The 16,490-nt window shown below is 40.6% G+C and overlaps 1 long non-coding RNA gene across 1 annotated transcript in view; it reads left to right on the top strand.

Moving 5' to 3' along the window:
- LOC102450798 (uncharacterized) overlaps window positions 1-13,526 on the top strand; it is a 38,287-nt gene extending 24,761 nt beyond the window's left edge. Inside the window, exons 2-3 of the long non-coding RNA XR_332500.5 lie at window positions 2,898-2,984; window positions 8,219-13,526. This is a non-coding gene — a long non-coding RNA (uncharacterized LOC102450798). The remainder of the gene's footprint in view (window positions 1-2,897; window positions 2,985-8,218) is intronic.
- The last annotated feature ends 2,964 nt before the right edge of the window (window positions 13,527-16,490 follow it).

The raw sequence follows: 16,490 nt of genomic DNA, 5'->3' as shown, positions 1-16,490 counted from the left end.
AAAAAGAGAATACAGCGGTGGAGAAAGGAACATTTGTGGGTGTCAGCCGACAGTCAGGGCAGTGAGTGGTGTGTGTGTGTGTGTGTGTGTGTGTGTGTGTGTGTGTGTGTGTGTGTGTGTGCGCTATATACCCGAGACTTCAACTGCTTAGACCAGGGTCCCTTGCAGCGGGCAACCTGGAGGAGGTTGACGAGTGCCCCAATAAGTTTGCAGGGAGAGCTTATTACACTTCAGATTTTAGCTGCTAGAATCTGTGATTTCTTCGCAGCGGGCAGCCTGGGGGAGGCTGAGAAGTGCCCCAACGGATCTGCCACCTTGGAGTGACACAAATCCAAATGCCCAAGCTCTCCCTATGTCTGTCCCTTAAGACCGGCTGAAGTTCTTTTAAATTGTGCCTGGTTCTATTACAGCAACTGAAGGAGTCAGGTTATAGCTTAAACAGTTACAGGTTTATTGAGGAAGCTTATAAATCATATGGTTGCAATGGCTATTGTTCTATTTCTTAACTGCTAGCAAAATATAGATCTTAAAAATGGTTACAAAGAAGATAAAGATAGGAAAAACAGAAATAATAGTACCAAGTAACAGCTTAACCTTTAAAGAGCTCTTAGTCTGTGTACACTTAAGACAGAGGACCACATCCAGGTACAATTTTTACCCCCTTCTGTGCCTCTCGACTCCAGCGTGTCAGGCCAGGGCCGGTCCCTCAATTCCTAGGAAAGACGAAAATACGAGGTGGGCATCCCCATAGAACCTCGGGAGGTCAAACACCTAACCCGACCAGCAGGTAGAGGGTAGAATGACACTCAAAAGTGAGTGTGCTGCTGTACCCATCTTTATACCCATGGGGTCACGTATTTCTCTTTCTTATCTGTGATGCCAAATAGTGCTGGTCTGCCTTTTGTGAGACCAGTTCTTACAAGGGAGTTGTGAACTTCATTTACACTTGTAAGAGAGAGTTGAGAGGATTAAATTGGAAGTACTAGAGATTATTTTCTCAGTGGGGGATTCCTCTCCCAGGGACGGCTGTTTGTTCGTATCAACATGGGTGCCAGCCGAGCACCTCTTGCAGCCTCGAGGCCAGCTTATTGCCTTAATCGTTCTCTCCTCATATCTATGTTTTCAGCTTCTCAGGATCAGATGAGCCAGCATAGACTATGCTGATTTTATTGCTCCTTCTCTGTCCTGTAAGCTTCAGGAACCTCAGAGAGGCAAATAAGATGGATGAGATGGGGGGGGGGTCTGTCTGGCTACAGTGGGTAGGAGAATTAATATTAAGAAAGATATGCCAATACCAAGAGTCTTATAGATAATACTGGCAATAGAATGACTATAGCTAATCAGATGAGGAATCTGAATGAAACCAAGGAGAAAAAAACTAAGATGTTAGTCTACCAATGGAAAGAGCCTAGGTAACTGAATGGAGTCACCAGAGCTATTGATGCAAGAAGTAAAATCAGATATTATAGGGATAACAAAAACATCGTGGAATAGTACGCATGACAGTAAATAAATTAGAAGTAATGGAATGTTTAAAACAGAGTCTAATATGGTGCTTGGGGCATGCTACAGAACCCCAGAATCCAGTGTGGACATGGACAGATGCCTGGTTAATGTTTATAACAAAATAAATATTATAGGAAATTGTGTGATGATAGGAGACTTTAATTTCCCAGATATAGATTGGATGTTTATGAAGATACAAATTAATTGTGATGATGATGTAAATGAGATAAATGAAGCAGTTGACACTGATTAAAAAAAAACAGGCTTATATCACATAGGTGTATTTTTAAAAGACTTTATATCTTTTAAGGTTGCTATGTATTTGTTTTTTATTTTATTTTATTTAAAGTGCTATTATTTCATTTTTTACAACTTTATGTCATTGTTTCACATTTTTCTGAATTAAAATAGCAGGTAAGGTTTTTTTTGTCATTAGGCATAAGTATTTGAAGGTAAACATTTGAAGACCATGAAATCTTACTCTGCTCTTTTTTATTGTTCTACAAAAATAAGACTTTAAAATATGACCAATATTTAACCACTTGGCCAATTAATTTTGAACCTGTCAGATGCCCAACTATATCATGCACTGCTTTATGTGTACAAGCCCTTCTTGTGCATGTTTTGAGAAATCCGGTTTTTCTTTTAGCTTGAGTGGTCACATTGCTATGCTTTAAAGCCCTGAAGGTTGTAGTCTGATACTGTGCACATAATCTAGGAAGGGAGTAGTTACATCCTGGCTTATTGTTATTGTCACACAGGGTTATATTTTAAAAATTTGCCTCCATGTGTATGCTGTTATTTTTACACGGACACACTTAAGTCATTAATAGTTGCAAACACAGGTGATGGGTTTCTATGAAATTTATATACAGCTGTTACTCAGACTTTGAAGCTCAGTTGCATCTCTGAGAAATACATCCATCCCTTCAAAGTCTTATTTAGCAAAGAGGTAACCTAAAATTACAAAATTCAGGCTTTGCTGGGATAATCATCCAGAATGAGAATGTTTATCCAAAGCCTATTGGAACTTCTTTTCTGAGCAGAGTTGCTTAATTACTTATTGTGAATAATTTGTTAGGTGAATAAATTATTTATGAATACGTTGTTTTTATTAGTTGAACATTTCCATTCATGGCAGGAAATATCATTGCCTTTACTATGATGTTTCAACAGATTGATTGTGGTATTGGCCTGAAACTGGATGGAGGTCAATCTAAACATTTCATAATTTTTAAGTTTCTGTTTGCATGTGTTTCTTTAGAGTGGATGAATATTCTGGGATGGAGAGTTCTTATTGTTTTCTAACTATTAGGTAATTCTTAGACTTGTTAACATTGTCCAGATAACAAGTTATTATAATACGTTTCCCGGTTCTTTTTCTTTTCCAGAAAGCTTGCTTCACCAGTGAATAGCTACAACTTTCTCTGCTTCAATGAAAAGGGACAGCTCTGACCTCCATTTTGCAATAGATGAAGGTATTTCTGGCATTTGGCTTAGAAACAATCTACCCCCTTGTCACGCAAGTTAAACTAAGATTTATAAGATAATGCTGAAAAGACCTAAGCATTGTATCCTCCATAATGGAAAGTAACACTGAGAAACAAAGATACCTGTGTTCTTCCAAGGGAATAAATTCTTCTAAATTGGAAAAGTAGATGAACAAATAACCAAAATAATATGCAGATATTTGATTTGTTCTGATTACTTCTGGGATATGGAAGCTGTGAGAACAGACTTTGTTTTTTTCCCAAATGTGGAGTGCATCAGGAGCTTTGTGAGCCTTGAACACCTACTTTTATTCATGTGCTATTTTGATGGGCTTATTTCAAAGCTTTATAGGGCAGAGTAGGAATTAAAATAAATGATAAAAAGATTTAAAACTAGGTCTTAAGCAGATAATTGAATTCTGTTTTGGTGTGTTTCTTTGCAGTGAGGTTTCATTCCATATTAGAATTACTTTAAATCCTTTTAGAATGCAGAAATAAGACAATCTGATTTTCCAGATTTCCCCATTCAAAATGGAAAAGGTACAGTTAACCAGGGACTTACTGCTGATGGAGGACTCTTTATGCTGTTTGTATAAATATTGTAACTGACCCTACTAGAAAGAGTATCTCTCTGCGTATTGTGCTAAAAAGACGCCTTCTAGAACTACAGATGTTCAGCTTTAGAGAGCGCTGGAACATTGCCAATACTGCATTAGGTCCACACAGAGCTCAATTCCAGGTCTGGGGCTTTACACACCATTAGAGAATATGTAGACTATCTGGAGTTAAATTAGCCAGTTACTGAGTTGGCTTCAGTTAAATACAAATAACTGAAACTGTATCCCCTGGAATAGTCAATATAATCATGTGGTTGGGGTGATTTAAAACAAGTTCTCTGAGCTGAGAATAGGAGTCAGAGGAAACTGTCAGGAAGCAGAGGGAGAGGGAATCAAAGAAAGCATCTAGTCATAGGTTGTTGGCAGGCTCCCTGTAGCATGAGCATGGCTCCCACAAAATCACAACACTTGGGCCATAATTCTGCAATTTATTAGTTGTTGGCAGAGCTCTACTCTAGTACATGGAGTCCCATGCAAAGGTAGGCATTTGATAACATGTTGTGAGTTGTAGGATGAAGGCCTTATTAATAGAAGGGTCTGACCGACATAGCTGTGAGGGATTCCCCTTGGGGTGCCACCTGGAACAGGGGTATTACTGAGCCCTCTGACTCATTAGCTTGGGTTTTCTCTTACCTTGTGCAGCTGTGAAAGCTGAAGACATGTTCCTGGTCCAACCCTCTCACAAGCATTCACACAGGCAGGGACACACTCAGCTGTAGTTGCATGCAGGCTCTAGCCAATCATTGCATGAAACAACAACAGAGAGACTACAAATCAAATAAAGGGTGTGTCTAGACTACAGAGTTTTGTTGACAAAAGTGGACTTTTGTCGACAAAACTATACCTGCGTCTACATTACCGCTGAGTTCTGTCGACATAATGTTGACAGAACTCAGCAGTTTTGTCGACGCTGGTAAACCTCATTTTACGAGGCATAACGCCTTCTGTCGACAGAGTTTCTGTCGACAGAAGGTGTTATTGCATGTAAACTGTCCTTTGCGTCTACACTACCATGTCGACAAAGCAGCTTGCTTTGTCGACAGAACTGAATGTATTGTAGATGCTCTTTGTTGACAGAAGTTTTGTCGACAGTATCTGTCGACAAAACTTCTGTCGACAAAAGCCTATAGTCTAGATGTACCCAAACTCCAGCTTCCTGGCCTAAGACACTAGAGCTCTATGGTCTTACCCTAGTCAATACCCTGATCACTGTGAATTTATTACTCAATCTTCCCCTCCCTCAGTATGGAGAAGAATATGCACAAGCCTATGATAACTAAGACCAGGCCTACACTTGATCTGGAAGATTGGGTTAAGGACTTCAGCTACGTAAAATACATAGCTGGAATCTGCTTACTGTAAGCCGAGTTTAGCACCATCTTCACAGAAGAGGCTAATGGGAGCAAACGCTCTCATTGGCTTCCCTTGCTCCTCATGACTCTGAGGAGCACTGGTGCTGACCAGAGCCATCCTCAGCATTTGATTTAGCAGTTCTTAATTAGACCCGATAAACTGAACACCAGAAGATCGGTCTCTGGCACAGCAAGTGAAAATGTGGCCCAAGCTGAGATTTTTTCCTCAGACACTTCATCATAGGCACACTAGTTTAGATAAAGCCAAAAAAAAAAAAGTTTATTAACTACAGAATGATAGATCTTAAGTGATTGTGAGAGCAAACAGATCAAAACAGATTATCTAATAAATAAACAAAACTGCAAATGAAGCCTAATATACTAGAGAGAGATGAATAAGAAATTTCTTCACCTTGACTGATGATACAAGCAGTCCACCAGGTTTCCATACACAGATTACCAGGTTTCCTCTTAGCCTGGCACCAGCACGTCCCCTGATTCGATCTTTGTTTCTCAGATGTTTCCAGGAATCATCTATCCTTGTGTGAGGAGCGAGACCACTAGATGATGTTTCCCACCCAGAGATGCACCTTATATAGCTTTAATGTATGATGGAACCCTTTGTTGCAAACTCCATTTCTATCTCAGATTATGGTACTCCAAAATGGAGTTTAGTATCATGTGGTCTGGTTATATATCCTTGCTGACTCATAGCGTCCATTAATTACAGGCCAGCTCAAATGTTTTCAGGAAGGCTTTCATAGTCAATTGCCTTTGTTGATTGTGCAGCTGCTTCTTTGTTGCACCTAAAAGGATAGCTGAAGCGATTATGCAAAGAAAGCACATATGAAATACAGCTACATAGAACGTATTAATTACTTCAGATACAAAAAGGATATGTGCACTTTAATAGGAAAATCAAATTCTGAAAATATAACTTTTCCAATGACGTCTCATGACTCATCGTGTACAGACTGCATCATAATTATGTCATAATCATATGATAATCATGCTCCCCATGATGCATATAGCATGTAGTGTCACAGGAGATTTGTAGCATTTTAATTTTCATGGCTTGTCTACACATACAGTGCTGCAGTGGCTCAGTTGTGCCACTGTAGTGGTTAGTGAAGGTGCTACCTATGCCAATGGGAGAACTTCTCGTATTGGCATAGGCACTCCATCTCCCTAAAAGACAGTAGCTATGTTGACAGGAAGGCTTCTGTTGATATAGCATTGTCCACACCACGTGTTTGATTTGTATAACTGTGTCAGCTTAAGTCTGTAGTTTACACCAATCCTCAGTCTTTGATGTCTCCTCTACTGCTTCCCCCCAAAGATAAACTATAAAACTGTGTACTTTCCTTGATTATAATTTCTTAAGATTCCAGAAGCTCTATTGCTAATCTCATCTGCTCACACAAATATTATTGCTTAAAATAAATATTGGTTTTGAATATGATATTCTATCAATTTATAATCCCTTTATCTGCCCTTGTTTGTTTTGTTGGCTTATTATTTGTCTATTTCTAATATGGACATCATAATATCAGCATGCCTTAACAAATCCCAATTGTTTGTACACATATTGTTTGTGAGAGAGCATAAAATAATTATTCATATGCTGTCCTAAAAGCACAATTATTTGCACGTTCTAAAGGAGAATTTTTCAGTGCTTTTGTGAATTCAGTTGCTGCTAATGTGCATAAATTGAGACTTTTTTATGGGAAAAACATTGAAAGGACAAAATTTTATAAATAGATTTAGAGGCATTTAAGGGCTCTAAAAATGTGTCCTCTTATTGAATCATAGTGTTCTCACAGCTGCAATTGTTATTGGTGTTCATTGCCTAGATGCACCAGACATCTAAGGTAGTGCAGCAGGTTGACCAACACTTGGAGGCAACTGCTAAAGGTACTACAAATGCTAGGTCCTATAGACACAACCTCCAGCCCCTAATGACTCAAGCATGTGACTAAATAATTTCACTGCATTTTACTAGAGCTGGCGAAAGGTGGAAGCTTGAAAGTAATCTGGGAAAACAATAGTAGTTCCTAATTGGGCCTTTGATGGGGCAGTCAAATAGAGGGCTAAGGTCCCTCAGGCTTAGTGCCTCATACTTTATCTCCATTCTCTGCTAGCGGTGAACAGGAGCATGGTATGTCTTATTGGCCTCCTCTGCACTGACTCTCTGCCTACTCTCCCCACTGGTTCAGCACAGACCTACCCCCAGCTATGATGCTTATTTGTCAGAATCTACTCTGCTCTAGATCCCTGACTCCTGTTGTACCTGCTGTGAATATGGTTCCCAGCAGCAGGGCTGCACAGAGGATTCAGGGGGCCTGGGGCAAAGCAGTTTCGGGGGCCCCTTCCTGGCACTCCCTGTCTCAGACCTCAGATTTCAGACATTCTCATGGGGGCCCCTGTAGGGCCTGGGACCTGGGGCAAACTGCCCCACTTGCCTCCCCCCATCCCCAGGCGGCCCTGCCCAGCAGTTCCCTCTGTGTTCAGATTCCTGGCTATTCCATTTGTCATGTACTTGCCTTCATCCAGACCTCAGTTAGGGTCCTGGATCTTCCGTAGAGTTTGTGCCTCCTCCCTTTTTTGGCCTGTGCTAAGGGATGAAACTGTGCATCCACCATGGAGGGTCATACCTCAGAGAGATTGACAGGAACAGTTGTTTCCTGATCAGCTGGGTCGTCAACCAACATAATTAAATTAAAAATCAAAAGGAAGAAACATGAATTTAAAAAGTGCATCTATGGTCGTGAGCAGGCTAAAACTCTAATCAAAGTTGTAAAAGAGATTTCACCATCTTTAAGACATTCTTTAACTTAACAATGGTTACATAAATATCACAGATATTATGCAGGAGAATTTGACAGTGGGTCAGATCCTATGGAGTTATACCAGTTTATGCCAGCTGAGGCTCTATGTGGTAATAGCTGTGACATCAATTGAAAAGGCTTCTAAAACCTTCATTGTCAATAGCTGAAAAAGTAGAAGGTAAGCCCTATAGAGTGACTCCCAATGTCAAATTATTATTTCACACCATTTTCTATAGTAATGTTATGGTCTACTTTTCAATTTGTTAGTTTGGGTCTATAGTTCTGTGAGTGCAGGGAGAGTGATGACGAAGGTAAGAATGAGAAAATCAGTGAGAAATTGAACAGGTAGTAGACTTTAATTTTGTAAATCAAATGATAGCTGATTTATCAGCATACTGTTTTAGCCTTTTCCCTATTTTCTCTAGAGATTGCTGGTCCTGGCCTGAGACCGGATGTCACAAAACAGCTGAGGAGTTGAAGACCTTATATAAAATTTTAAAGGCCCTTCTAAAAATGAGTCAAGATGCGGCCAACAAGATATTTGGTGTTCAAAGTTTGTTGTTTCTTTGGGAAAAATGTCTGATCCATAGTTATATAATTAGCCTGTCAGAATCCCCCAGAAGGAGCCAGAAGGAAGCTGATTTGGGCCGGAGTGACCAACAACCTCAACTTCTGTAGTAGGTAAGCTTTAATTTAAAACAACAAGTTACTAGCTCTTTTAGCTGAGAAAAAAAATGCTGCTTGGAATGCAGCTGCTGCTATTAGGGTGCTCCACTCACTCTGCCTCAACTCTTCTCCAAAACAATTGGAGAAACAGCTTAAACAGCTCCTGATGGGTCCTACTATACTGATTCCTTGAGGGACTCAAGATCAGCATCTTCTCTTCGTACCCTTTACCCCTGATTCCTGGAATAGGTCTGTTCCTCCTCATTTCTTGGCTGGCTGAGACTAGAAACAGAACAACATGAAGTTTCCTTCTCCCATCCAGCACAGGTGCCCTTTCCTTTAGGACTAAGGGAGAAACAGAAGATGCACGACTCCCTGTCCCTTTCCAGGGATGAGTCAAAGATATCAGCAACTCTGGCAGCCACTACACTAGATGGAACGGAAACAGAAACCCTGGTGATAAGTTACAGACTGATACAGCTACCCCTCTGAGACAATTTAAAGAGAATTAACCACCATCCGCAAATCTATTTTTTCCTTTTTAGTCCTAATTTTTAAAGGAGGTGTCCACTTAAAAAGTCACATTTCTGTCTACATAGATTTTTACCTGCTCTTGTAGCAAATACCCCATAAAACAACGTATTCTTCTGAATGTTAAATGACTACCCCACAATTACAGTATGTGCCCAAGATCAGCAACTTAAGGATAAAAACATTATAGGGATGTTGTAATGATTCCCAAACCAAATATTATTGAGATTCAGAGTAAAGGTTCTAATTAAATGAAATGCAAGTATTTTAAAGGTACATATATACACGATGCCCATTAATTATTATTCATCTCTACAAGCTAATAAGTTTTTTTCTTCTGGTTTCCTGAAGAAGAACATATACCCTGTCTCTGACTGCCCTTTTTATGTTAAATATACAAAAGGGCCTTTACTTGTCAGAGGATTAACATGTGGCAGACTCCATGCCCTGAGTCATTGACAAAATCCATGTTATTAGGATCAAAGAAAAATTATGACACTTAATTGGTCACCATTAATACTTTGCCTTTAAATTGAATTAAATGCTTATCTGTGGAGACTTAGTAACAGACATAAGCATAAATTAAGTCATTGGTTGGATAGGAAGGAATATTTCCCTTAGAATATACAGGCTTGTTAGAGGGAGAATCACTTTCCACTGGGAACTAAACGGGTGTCATCTGTTCTTGTCAGGTGAAGCTATCCTCCAAAACCAATTTCCTGTAATGGTAGTTCACAGTCATTTCTATATTGTTCCACCCCCCTGTTTCTATGACTGTTTCTGCTTTCCACAGAGATAAACCGTATTTTTGAAAAACAGTTATCACCATGCAAGTCTTTGTCATTAGTGTCATTGTCACTATATGCCATCTTGATTTGTGAGAGAGATGTTAATAAATCAGATGAGTTTATAGCAATCTGAATTTTAGCTCAGTTTAACAAAAGCTTAACGGGTGAACAGTTGAGAATCTCTGGAGAGACACTGTGTGTTACTTTATTTGCCAGCACAAATCTCCAGTCCATAAGTTAGTCATTTTAAAATATGACTTTAACATATTATTAATGTTAGTTATTCTGCTTTCATGCATTTATTTTTCTGCTTTGACATCCTGCCATATACTTCTAGAAGTTTATTGGCAGTTAATGAAATAACTCAGCTAGTGAACATGATTTTTTGTTGTTGAGAAAATCAACAAACTGGGGAGGTACCAGGGAAGTGAGTCATCTACAAATAATCCTCCCCTCTCAAAATTCACATTAATGCTATATGCAGATATCTAATAATCTCATTGGAAGCAGAGTTAATTTAATACCATAGAGTCAAAATCTAATCAGTGTTTTCTCTGCATTAGTGTAAAGGAAAGGTTCAAAGAACACAGTAGAATGAGGGTATTTGATTTCTAAACCACTAATTTGGGAAACTGAAAAAAAAAAGCAATTTATGAATATGGTATAGTGGGAGGAAGTATTAAATTCCATTACCATGGACAAAGGCTGAAGCAGTCTAAGGATTCTGTAATTAAGACTCAGGAGAGTATAATTCTAGTAAAGAAGAAAAAAATAAGTAACGAGTAGCTTCCTATGTGTGTCAGAAACTGTTCAAAGATGTGAGCAAAAAGCAAATCTATATCAGAAGTGGAAAAGGGGCATAATCAAGGACTTGTAGGTGAAGTAAGCATTTACATATTTCTTATCTTTGTCTAAGAATTTATGGTAAATATGAGCCATCAGCGATTGGTATATCCAATATATTGATATGTGCCAGAGTCGTCCATACAAATTGAAATTAGAGCTGTGGGGCCTAACATACAGATAGGTAGCCGAGACTGTCATTTCTTCTGAAAAAGGCAGAGTGTATATTTATGTAAACTAGAGACCACATCCTAACATAGCAGGGAGCCAGCCTTACAGTGTTTGATTTGCACCCTCAATATTTGTTTGTTTTGCTACAAAAGCTGAACAATCACCAAAATAAAGCCAGATTGTTTCACCATTCTTGCTATCCATGAACAGCCTTTTAATTGACTTCTATAGGGATACATCTACTCAGCAACATTATTTTGAAATAATTATTGTTATTTCAAAATAACTTACGGTATGTCTACACTACAGCACTAATTCGAACTAACTTAATTTGAATTAGTTAATTCGAACTAAGCTAATTCGAACTAGTACATCTAGACCTAACAACTAGTTCGAATTAGCATTTTGCTAATTCAAACTAGCATGTCCACATTGAGTGGACCCTGAACCGAGGTTAAGGATGGCCGGAAGCAGTGCCGGCAGGGCATCGGATTAGGACTTAGAGCATGGAGCTGCTGTCTCAGGCTACCCGAGGGCTGTGCTTAAAGGGACCTGACCCCCACCACGGACAGACAGTTCTCAGGGGTTCCCCGCTTGCAAAGCAGTCCTGGCTTGGAGTGCCCTGAGTGCCCACATTTGGCACATCACAGCACTCGGCCATCAGCCCGGCTGCACTTGCCGCAGGCTGCCAATCGGGGGGCTGCAGGAGAGTTTCCACCCCGAGGAGCCCGCAGAGCCACCCCAGTCCTTCTCATCGGGGGCTTGTACCCCATTCCTACCTCACATCCTTCCACTTACCCGTCCCTAGCCCCCCTTCCTGAGGTACAAAATAAAGGACAAGTGTGGTCAAAAATAGAAACTCTCGTTATTGAACAAAACTCGGGGAGACTGGGAAAAGGAGGTGGGAGAGGGGAAGAGAGAGGGTGGGAGAGGGGAGGGCAACTAAAATGATCACGGGTTTCGAACAAGTCCCATATGAAGAGAGGCTAAAGAGACTGGGACTTTTAAGCATAGAAAAGAGGAGACTGAGGGGGGATATGATAGAGGTCTATAAAAGCATGAGTGGGATGGAGAGGGTGCATAAAGAAAAGTTCTTCATTAGTTCCCATAATAGAAGGACTAGAGGACACCAAATGAAATGAATGGGTAGCAGGCTTCAAACTAATAACAGAAAGTTCTTCTTCACAAAGCAAATAGTCAACATGTAGAACTCCTTGCTGCAGGAGGCTGTGAAGGCTAGAACTATAACAGAGTTTAAAGAGAAGTTAGATAAATTCATGGAGGTTGGGTCCATGGAGTGGTGTTAGCCAGGGGGTAGAAATGGTGTCCCTGGCCTCTGTTTGTGGAAGGCTGGAGATGGATGGCATAAGACAAATGGCTTGGTCATTGTCTTCAGTCTGTAAGGCAGAACTGATATATTCATGTAAAATGTGAACAATGAGATTGAATGATTGAATTCCAATGTAAAATATCTACTGTGAGATTACCCTGTGAACATCTGTAAAGTGTTTATGCACATGTTATAGGACTGATGTCATTTATATGAGGTTATTTACCCATTGAAATGTATGTAGATCTAAATATATGCAAAATACTGCATCATCTCAAAATGGATTCCAAAACTCCATTTTGAAATAATGGAATTTTCTCTGGTCATCCATTTTAGAAATATAGATCTGTTAAGTCTGCAGATAGCTGTTAGAGTTTAAAAATAATAACTCACCTGCCTGTTGTAATTTGAATATAACATGAATATTCATAAGCCATGTGTCAACCAATCATTTTAAACCACGCCTGGAGAGCATTTCCTATGAGCCAATCACCTTTGAGCAGAACACTTATGAATATGTATGAACCTTGAGTATTTAAGCCTCTGCCGCGCAGCAGTTGCGGTCGCGTCGGGTTCCTGGGTTCCGTCGGGATAGGCTCTAGGCTAGATTAGAGAGAGAGAGAGAGAGAGAGAGAGAGGGTGTTTATCATTCTTGTCCTAGGTTTATGAAAGAGGTCTTGTAAAGAGATTCTTTTAAGGAAAGATGGCGCAAGGCCATGCTTCACTCTTTTAAATGTTAATTTAGCTATTTTCAGGGTTAGATCTGACGGAAGGTCAGATCTACTCACTTAGGTTAGGTAATTAGGCTAGTTAGCTTAGTATTTTAGATAGATTAGTTCTCGTCGTCGAGTCTCTACAGCAGGTTGCGTCGGTCACCGCATGTCGGCCGTCCTCGTGCTTGTTAGTCGGGCTCATTGCGATTTAGTATAAGGTTTTATTTTTAGGTTAAGCTTAGGGTAGGTTAGGATAGAGTCTAGCTTCTGTCGCCTGATCCTGCTGCTCCAAAGCGCGGAGAAGAGGTGTTGAGGACTAGAAGCTTCGCAGAAGGCGAACCGACCGTCATCGCTCTCCGTCTGCACTTTGAGGGATCTCCTTAGCTGTCCCTCTCCTGTGGCTTCCAATTAGCCAAGGGATCGTAGGTGGCTAAGCATCGGGATCTTCCGACGAGGGACACCTGGTAGTTCCTCCCTGAAGGCTTTCAATAAGCCCGAGGGTTGTAGGTCGCCAGCACCACCTCAATCGCCCTTTTTGTCACTGCAGACTCTGTAAGTAGTTATAGGGACTTGGAGGGGCTTCCCTTCCTTGTCCATGTAGTATAAGAAGGGACTGCCCCCTTCCATGTTCATTAGAGGTATATTTGTTAAATATTACGTTAAACAATATAGTCTTGTGGTTTTCAGTAAAATCCCCGTTTTAAGTTTTTATTTCACGCGCCCTATTAATCTAAGATCTGATACTCTCCGGTGATCAGATACGGTTGGGGGTCACACACCTGACATACCATCCCTAGCGGATGAGCTCAGTCACTAGGTGACTGTCGGGAGTAGTGTCCATAAGACCTTCTCCATTCTGTTCAAAGAGATACAGCTAACAGGTCCATCCCCTCCAGGGTACCTAGTGTTGGCCGCTGTCAGCAGGCAGGCTACTGGGTAGATGGACCTTTGGTCTGACCCAGTATGGCCATTCTTATGTGCTAAGCTTAGGGCTCAGGGTCGGGGGTCTCACTGGACCACCTTGATTTTCATGCAAACCTGCTCCTGGGTGGCCAGGCTGGCAGATATCCTGCCCTAGTGCAGAGGTGTGCCTAGTGCGGAGGTCATGGACATTGGAGGCTTCCCCCCAAACCTGGATGAGGTCCACGATCTCTGCACTAGACCAGACAGGCGCCCGCCTCTTGCGACCCGGGCAGGCTCCTGGGAGCCGCCAGCCTGTTCCCGGGAAGAGGCGGAGGGCTGGGTGGCAGCGGGTGGCTGGTTTGTGCCGTGCCAGGTGCAGGGTCTGCTGGCTGGGTGCTGGCAGGCTTGCACCTGGCACGGGCACCGTAGCCAGCCCGTGCCCCTTTAAGGGGTCCAGGGCCGGGAGGGGGGCAGGCGAGTTTCCCTGGTGGTGCCCAGAGTGGCCACCAGGGAAAGCTGGGGAGGGTTAGCCTCCCACTAGTTCGAATTAAGTGGCTACACAGCCCTTAATTCGAACTACTTAATTCGAACTAGGCGTTAGTCCTCGTAGAATGAGGTTTACCTAGTTAGAATTAAGCGCTCTGCTAGTTCGAATTAAGTTCGATCTAGCGGTTTGTATGTGTAGCGCCTATTAAAGTTAATTCGAACTAACGTCTGTTGGTTCGAATTAACTTTGTAGTGTAGACATACCTTTAGTCTGTGTCTACACAGTAGGCAGTTATTTCGAAATAATGTCAAAATACTGTCAAGCTGGAGGACTTCTTACTCTAACTCCTGTAACCCTCATTGTATGAGCAGTAAGGGAAGTCAGTGGAAGAGTGCTCTATTTTGAAATAAGTGCTGTATTGACACTTCCAATTTCAAAATAAGCTACACAATTGACACAACTCAATTTGCTTAGCTTATATTGAGTTAAGCCCTGCTGTGTACACACACGCGAGGTGTCCTGGTGGTCTCTTGCTCACTTCGGACTTTTAAGAGGAAGCTATCTATTGTCTTTTCCATACAGATATTTTTAGTAGGAGGGTAGGCAAGATACACCTAGTTCCCTATTTCCCACATCCCCCAATATAATTATTAGAAGATTGTGCAGTTTATCTGAAAGGTGTCCCGGATGAACCGCACTATTGGGTAACTTTGATCTCCAGCTAGCTGGGTTTTGCTTGGCTTCAGCTTTTGGTGCCAACACTCTAGATGTGTCCTTGAAAATGTGGTATGAACTTCCTCTGAAGGCTTCTACCATCAGAGGTAGGACATCTTTCAGAAGAGATCTGTTTCTGCCATTGTAGTAAGGAAAGAGGGAAGTAATGAGAACACAATGCAACAAAAAGCAAAGAGAAGTAAGCAAAGTCCACTAGGATCCAGTTTTATAACAGGAAATATACTGTGTGACGTATTCATCTCAGAATTCATGTGGAAGATAAAATCTCCCAACATGCTCAAACTGATATTCTTGGGGAAAAACTCCTGCTCAGCTAAAAAATTGTCAGTATTATTGATTTTAATTCCATGTATCCCTGCCTTATTTCACCATTATTCATGTGGAACTATTATTCTCTATTTGTTGAATGCCATATCCTTTATTGATGGTTAATTGTTTTAAATTCAATATATTCCTATCTTATCTTATTCTTTATTTTCAGCTATTGCTCCTTGGAATTCCCCATGTTCTGTTTTCATTTTCTGTGTGTCCTGAGATATCTGTATACTATGATTTTGGATTCTGGTGTGGGCTGACATAATGTACATCTCTTCAGTAGCTGCAAATAACAATGACCATCATGTTGGCAAATAAAATGAAGGCATGACCCACAGGATAATACAATTATTTAGCTTTTTTTTTCTTGTGTTTGGTTGTTTTCCAGTAGCAGGCATCATATCCGATAGAACTGTATTTAGTTTATATTCCAATATCTGCCTGACTTGAGCGCTTAACAATATTCTCATAAGTTTGGAACTGTCACAGTCATATAACCTTATCTAATGAGTAACATTAATTACAAATATAAAAGGTGATTTTTTTAATACTATGAAGGCATTTTTAAAAAGATTGCTTTGGCAAAAGTAATTCATGTAACCCTGTCTTGAAAATGATTTATCAGACTCGGCACACAATAAACTACAGCTTGCATCTCATACAGTTGGCCTAGATGATTACCGAAACCGATGGATTATTCCTTTTAGTGGCTATATTCCAGACCTTAATCGATGGTCCCATGATTGATGGATTAAAACACAAGCAATTCATTTGTAATATCTTTAAAATAGCTTGAAATTGCTTTGAAAGTATGCTTAATATTCATTTGTGACATGCGTGAAAGATGCTTTTCATAAAGTCACCAAAGTTCATCAAAGATGTAAAAGACAGTAAGGTTACAATAACAGAAAGCTCTTGTAGCAAGATTCTTCCTGATGTGTTTATTTTCTGCAGTGTTTGTAATCTCCAGAATCACAAATCATTGAGAATGTCAGAGGGATAATCAGGATTAACTGTATCACATTGATTTTACTGCTGCTTAGGGTAGCATCTGCTCTCGTTATGAGCAATGTTTTAAATCACTGTAAATGTGAAGAGTGATGATAAAAAAATGTTTTGTCTCTGGAATCACAATCCTCTGTCGCACTGCAGGAAGCTGACCACAATCAGATTCACACCTCTCCATGTTTAATCGGGAAAGAAATCACTGATCAT

This window comes from Pelodiscus sinensis, chromosome 6 (genome assembly GCF_052426305.1).
Source record: "Pelodiscus sinensis isolate ZL-2025 chromosome 6, ASM5242630v1, whole genome shotgun sequence".
NCBI classification, from domain to species: Eukaryota; Metazoa; Chordata; order Testudines; family Trionychidae; genus Pelodiscus; species Pelodiscus sinensis.
This window is presented reverse-complemented; position numbering and strand designations above follow the sequence as displayed.